The sequence below is a fragment of the Apium graveolens genome, chromosome 7, assembly GCF_009905375.1.
Source record: "Apium graveolens cultivar Ventura chromosome 7, ASM990537v1, whole genome shotgun sequence".
Classification (NCBI taxonomy): Eukaryota; Viridiplantae; Streptophyta; class Magnoliopsida; order Apiales; family Apiaceae; genus Apium; species Apium graveolens.
The window spans coordinates 197,471,402-197,477,536 of NC_133653.1; the positions used below are offsets into that span (position 1 = coordinate 197,471,402).

General features: G+C 38.4%; 1 non-coding gene across 1 annotated transcript; it reads left to right on the forward strand.

The window, feature by feature from the left end:
* The first annotated feature begins 3,443 nt into the window (after nt 1–3,443).
* On the forward strand, nt 3,444–3,550 carry LOC141675684 (small nucleolar RNA R71). Its single transcript, XR_012556325.1, has one exon. It is a non-coding gene; the product is annotated as a small nucleolar RNA R71 (small nucleolar RNA).
* The last annotated feature ends 2,585 nt before the right edge of the window (nt 3,551–6,135 follow it).

Genomic DNA, 6,135 nt, shown 5'->3' on the forward strand with positions numbered 1-6,135 from the left:
CAAATAATCAAAGATATACTTATACGAAAGTAATATCTTTATTTGAATAATCAAAAATAAGTTTGATTATCGACACCTTATTCTTTAATAAAATAAAGAATATATCTCAGCAAATAATCGGAGTCATAGATCCTCAAATGAATATTCAAATAATATTCAATAAATAAAATAAGCTGAGTCATAATACCTCGAATGAATATTATAAATAATATTCATTAAATAAAATAAAGGAGTCATACATCCTCAAATGAATATTCAAATAATATTCAATAAATAATGTAAAGGAGTCATACGCCTTCGAATAATATTTGAAATAATATTCAATAATAAAATAAAGTTAAAGTTATCGAATAAACCTTATTTGATTAATAGTTTTAAAAACTATATTCATATATATATATATATATAAATATATATATATATATATATATATACTCGGGAACATCGACTCCCGGTTTAGAAATATGTTCACCTTTTATCCCCTATACTAAGGGTAAACTCAAATACCGCTTATCTCTAGCATAGGTATTATGCAACTATAAGCATTTGAACCAACAGATATATAAATCAAGAATATGAAACAGGCATGCATATATACCATATCACATGCTACAATATATCGCAAGAATTTGCTAATAACCAATATACATTTATCGCAAGATCATGCATATACACATATACATCACAACAACAGTTATACGGGTAGAAAACTTGCCTGAGCGACTGGGGTTACGAATGGCTCGGGACGAGTCTGGTAACCTATAAACAACAAGTAAGTTGGAATTAAACCAAAATCACTTGTAAATCTATACTTTAACTAACTTAGACTCTAACGCTTGTTTTGCGCTCACTGATTCGCTTAAGCCACTCGGGTACCCTCGGCTCCACCATTTTTAATAATTTAACCTTTACGAGTTTTAAAGCGATTCCTTCGCGAGTGTCTTACCAACTGCCTAACACACTTACCATAAATGTTTCATACATTAATTAACCCTTTTTGGTCTTTAACCTATGTTTCAAAGTAAGGCGAGGGGAAAAGTTTCGTTCGTGAAACGCCGTTACTTGAAACGGTCGTTTCTCCTAAACCGTGCATCGGAATCGAACGAACTACATATCAAAACGAAGCTCGTAACATGAGCTATCTAATCATGGCAGTGGTCATAATCTAGCAGGGGGTTCTCGGGTCCTAATGTTATGCACAAAAACAGTCCAAAGAAAATCGGACGTTACGACGGCTATGTTTACGCGATTACCAATGTTTAAACTACTCCAATTAACCACCAACCAACTCATAACCATCAATACAACAAAACTTCACCTAAACCATACCACATCAGTCCATAATCTCCAAGGTTTTCAACTCAAACAACCACAATCACGACCTATGAACTATAATCAAGCTTCAATTACCAAAAACACTTCCAAATCAAACCAAACTACTAATAATCACAATCCATGCTTCTCATTTCACAACACCAACCATTAAAATTACTAACAAATAAAGTAAAGGCTAGGGTTTGAAGTTTATACCTTCCTTGGGAGGTGTTAAGTTGCTAGGAAGCCTTAGGGAGCCTCCTACAAGCTTGATCTTGATTATTTGGACGAGACTTGTGAACAAGAGTTGTAGGCCATCTCAATACCTTTCCAATGAGCTATAGAACACAATATTTGAGTGAGAAATGAAGGAGATACAGCAGTTTTAGTGTTCTGATTCTGTTTTGGCCGAGAGCATGAAGAACAATGCCTTGGTTTCTTTTTGATTTTGATGAAAAATGATTTGCTTGGCTTGGTTGCTTGGTTTTTGTGCTTGCTTTAGTCAATTACCTTCTTGCCCTTGAATTTGTGTGGTTACAAAGCCACCACACCTCCTTCCTTCCCATGTCATGCTTATGTCACCTTGCACATGTCATAATGCTCCCACTTGTCCACACCTTGTGGTTTGATGATGTCACAATCCCTGGCTTCTTGTACAAGCTTGTCTCTTGATCACTTATTTGTTTTACGGTTCACTTATCTTTCGTTCTCGTTTATCGTTTGAGGGATCATACCCGGGATCTTATTACTTAGTTCCCTTAACCTTTCTCAATATATTATATTCCTTTTATGATCCTCTCCTATAATCCTTTAATTTAAATCCTTTTTATCCTGTTACCTTATACTCAATTCTCTCCGTATCTTGTGAATTTCCGGGAAAAATCAAAGTGTTCGGATTTGGATTCTGACGATCTTTACATACACTTATATCCCATATAAAGTACTAATAAAATCTCAGAATATCCATATCAGAACCCCTACATAGTGTGGCATGAAAAGTTTTCTCATTCAGCAAAAACACTATTCATAAGGGTTTCAAAAATTTCCCAAAAATTGGGGTTATTACAATAAACTTCGCATAACTAGGCATTTGTTCCAGAGCCTCAGCGAAAGGTATATTGATGTGAAGTTTCTTGAACACCTCCAGAAACTTCCCGAACTGTCTATCCAGCTTTTGTTGCTGCAATCTCTTAGGAAAAGGTGGTGGAGGATAGAGCTGTTTCTCCCCTGTATTAGCCTCAGGCAGAGTGTGTTCAACAGTAGTCTTCCTTGGTTCCGCCGCTTTCTCCCTTTGCTTAGATTCTTCATCTCGAACTTCAGCTTCGACTTCTTTTGCCTTTTCAGCATCAGCTACTTTTCCAGACCTTAAGGTAATAGCCTTGACTTGCTCTTTAGCTTCCTTCCTGCCTGGTACTTCCGTGTCACTGGGAAGAGTGCCAGGTTGACGATTGAGCACTGCATTGGCTAATTGACCGATTTGATTTTCCAAGGTCTTGATAGAAACCGCCTGACTCTTGCACAACAGCTTAAGTTCCTCAAAATCAGCACTAGTAGGTGCAGCTGCACTTCCCTGTTAAGGATATGATTGTCTTGTAGCATACTGCTGTGGTTGCTGGAATCCAGGTGGGTTAAACTGTTTACTCACTCCTTGCTGATATGGTGGCTGAATAGCATTCTGATTATTTCCCCAGCTGAAATTTGGATGATTTCTGTTGTTAGGATGATAGGTCGCTGGCACAGGCTGCTGTTGTCGCTGATAATTATTCACATACTGAACAGATTCGTTGACAAGAGAACACTGATTCGTAGCATGAGAACCTGCACAAAGCTCACAAACCATAACTATTTGATTAACTCCATACGTAGCCAAAGAATCAACCTTCATTGATAGCGCTTGGAGCTGGGCTGCAATAGCGGTGGCCGCATCAACTTCCAGAATACCTGCTACCTTGCCTGATGTCATCCTCTGAGTTGGGTTTTGATGCTCATTTGCAGCCATCGTCTCAATAAGATTGTACGCCTCAGTATAGCTGTTAGCCCATAAGGCGCCTCCCGCTGCTGCATCGAGCATGGGCCGAGATTGAGCCCCCAAACCATTATAAAAACCAGTGATTACCATCCAATCCGGCATTTCATGATGTGGACATTTTCTCAACATTTCCTTGTAGCGTTCCCAAGCCTCGCACATAGATTCTGTAGGTTGCTGCGCAAACTGAGTAAGAGCACTCCTCATAGCAGCAGTCTTTGCCATTGGATAAAACTTCACCAGAAACTTTTGCGCAAGATCTTGCCACGTAGTGATTGACCCAGCTGGTTCAGAATGTAACCAGTCTTTAGCCTTATCCCTCAGTGAGAATGGGAAAAGCCTCAACTTGATAGCCTCATCATTCACGCCATTATACTTAAAAGTACTGCAGATCTCGACAAAATTCCTTATGTGCATGTTGGGGTCTTCAGTTGCCGCTCCTCCAAAAGAAACAGAATTCTGCACCATCTGAATAGTGCCCGGCTTGATTTCAAAGGTGTTAGCTTGAATAGCCGGATGAAGGATGCTTGACTGAATGTCATCAATTTTAGGCCGAGAAAAATCCATAAGAGCTGGATCAGCTTGAACAATATGATCTCCCATATTTACTGGTTCTTTCTGCTCAGTTCCTGAATCCGAATCCTCAAAATCTAACTTCTCCGGTGTATCAAGAACTTCGTCTTTCTCCTCAGCTGTATCTAAGGTCCTCTTGCGAGCACGAGAACGAGTTTGCATAAACGCACTAAAGTACCTGAAACACAACCGAAAAGAGTAATTAACTACTACGTCCTAATCACTGAGTCCTAATGACCAATGATGGTAAGTACATAAACTAAACAAATACGCCGAGTCCCCGCCAGCGGCGCCAAAAACTTGTTAGGGCGAAATCACGCACTAATATTCATGCAAGTATACGCGTTCGCAAGTAATATAGAATACTTTCTAGTTCGTTCCCTCAGAGACTCAGACTAAGTTATTGTCTAATTTAACTCACTCACCAATGTATGATTACTTCTCAATGTTAAGATAATAACACTTAAAATTGTTGATTAAATATTAACTATAATTAACTACTTGATTAACCACTTAACTAACACTGCAATTTATCAATAATAAAACACTCATGAGATCACAACTTCATTATTACTTCCTTCTATAGCCATAGTTATTACCTTTAGCATGTGACAGTGATGATATTAATCGAATAACACAAAACTGATAAAAGTCAACTTTCATTATACTAATACCATTCTACCAAACATCCACAATTAAGATAGAAATTGAATAGTCATCAATTATGTTGAGTTCCTATATGTCTACAGAAATTGACAACACAACGATTTAAGCACAAGTTACTCCTTTTGATTACATAGGGCAAATAAAACTGTTAGAGTTACCCACTAATCATGCACAACGTACATGAACCTATGCTAGTATGGCAAGTTCTAAACCTCAAGATCCACTGTCGCTTCACAAGAGATTAACACCCTATCTTATATGTTCGCGACGCACATAAGACGAATATGCACAACCAATACTAGATATCATGCAATCATCACACACTAAAGTATTAAACAATTAACTAAAGAATTTCATAATAAATCCATTGCAACCCCATGATCACGATTAGCCCATAATAGAACTTATCGCCATCATGGGTTCATATGAAATCATGATAAACGAACACAAGAAAATAACAACTAAACTAATTATATTAAAACAGAGTACGTCACAAGAGTAAATAAGTCAAAGCAAGAAAACTAGCATCCAACGTTACAACGAAACAAGAATCACAAGAATATATGCTTCCTCTTCGTTGCTGTGTGCTAAATCGGTCTTCTTCCTTATCTCCTTCGCTTCCTGCAAAACACAATCTAAAACATAATCCCCTCTTAATACCCTGTGAAAAACGTCTCAAATCTACTTATATAATAGTCCCATAAAACTCAGATTACATAGAAGTTGGAAGCCAAACAGAAGTAGAAGTCTAAAATAATATATTATTTTCCCCGACCCTGCGCGGCCGCTCAGCATTTCTGCGCGGGCGCGCAAGGCTGCTGCGCGGCCGCTCAGCATAGCTGCGCGGGCGCGCAGGACCCTACTGGAAAATTTCCAGGTTTGCTCCATTTCTTCGCCGTAATCTGCCCGTTCTTTTCCTCTCGCAATGGTGAACACATGCCAAGGCTTATTCTTGATGATTCCTCCTCCGAAATGCAACTAATACCCTGAAATGCATAAACACTAGAAAAACGCATCAAATACACAAAATATTTGAATTCAAGACACCAATTTAAGCCATTTTAAGATGTTCTAAGTGATATAAAATGCCACTTATCAGCTAGCTCGACGTAGAATCTCGAGATCAAATGGACAATAAAACGGCACTAACCACCTCGCGGTTTTCCGTGTCACCATAATAATGGTTCAACCTTTGACCATTTACCTTGAATGTTTGGCCCAGATCATTCTCAAAAATTTCCACCGCTCTATGTGAAAACACAATTTTAACAAAGAACGGCCCCGAACCATCTTGACTTCAACTTTCTAGAAAAAAGATGGAGACGAGAGTTGAACAAAAGAACTCGTTGCCTTGGCACAAATGATTTGAGCACTAGACCCCTATCGTGCCACCTCTTGACTTTCTCATTATACATTTTGTTGTTCTCGTAAGCTTGAAGTCGAAACTCATCGGGCTCATTTAATTGAAGCATCCTCCTCTTACCAGCTGCATCCAAATCCAGATTCAACTTCTTCAAAGCCCAATATGCCTTATGCTCGAGCTCCACAGGCAAATG